Raw genomic sequence first — 1,244 nt, 5'->3', positions numbered from 1 at the left:
CGTCGAACTCTATAAGCTGACCAGAGGCTACAACAGCGCAGCCAGCATGCATGTCCGCCGGGTTGAGATTGAAGAACAATGGTGGCCAGCCGATGGTAAGGGCAGCCGCACGCATCATGGCCTTTGCACCATTATAGTAGGTATCTGTAAGGTCGATTCGCAGGAGGCTGGCACGTGCGCCATCCAGGAGGGCACGCACCACGGGCGACTGCTGCGACAGCAGCTGCCGTCGCTGGGCGTGACGGTATGGCAGCGCCAAGATGTCCGCCATGGTGCGTACCACATCCCTCGGTACCCGTGCCGCTGGTCCACCCAGTCGTGGTCGCATGCGCAGGGCCACTCCTACCTGCGCCATGCTTTGTTGCCGCACGCTGATATCATACATTCGGGCAAGCAGCATTAAGTTGCTGCTGAACTGTGACCGTGGCACCCACCGTACAAGGTGGCTGCAATATGAGGCGAACGACATACCCGGTGGCCGCTGTCCGGACAAACCATATGGAAACGAGACCGGGAAGCAGACGTTAAGGATGGCTGGGTGGCGGTCATCCAGGACCTGAGCGCCACGGCCGCCAGCAGCGAATGCGAGACGTGCACACCCGGTGAGCAGGTCATGCACCACATTGGGCCGGTTATCAAAGTCGCTGCCGTCCGTCGGAACAGGAGCTGGTTGCGGAAGGACCACCTCCAGTTCATTCGGAACGCCCAGATGGGCATCAGCTGCGTTGGGTGGAGGGGGTGGATATTCATAAGGTTAACATGCCAGACGGGCAAATGGTGCAGCACTGGAATGATACTCGTGACGTATGCACAGGACGTGCCAAAGTCAGTCGATGAATATAGTAGGACAAACAGAACAAATAGGACTAATAGGATAATTTGCAGATTGTCACTTACCCCGGAGAGGACCAGGATCAGCTGGTTGGCGCACGACGACCGCGACAGGCGCTAAGCCCGTAGCACCAGCATCTATAGTGGAAAATAGGCACGGTTGTGCATACACCGCAGATGAGGAGGTGGTAAGAAACATAATAGTTAATGGTCCGGAATCCGACAGGTGGACGAACATGCCCGGACGACACATACAGCAGCAGTCGTAGCATGTGCAAACTTGCAGGTACATACAGGCCGTACAATACGACAGCGTAATAGGTGCGGAGAAACAGTCGTGCACGTACCAGCCCACCAGGTTGGACAGCTCGTACCGTATCCATCACATACATACCTGCCATACGAGTGTCAGA

This window comes from Volvox carteri, assembly GCF_000143455.1.
Source record: "Volvox carteri f. nagariensis unplaced genomic scaffold VOLCAscaffold_120, whole genome shotgun sequence".
Lineage (NCBI taxonomy): Eukaryota > Viridiplantae > Chlorophyta > Chlorophyceae > Chlamydomonadales > Volvocaceae > Volvox > Volvox carteri.
Note: the sequence above shows the minus strand (reverse complement) of the source record.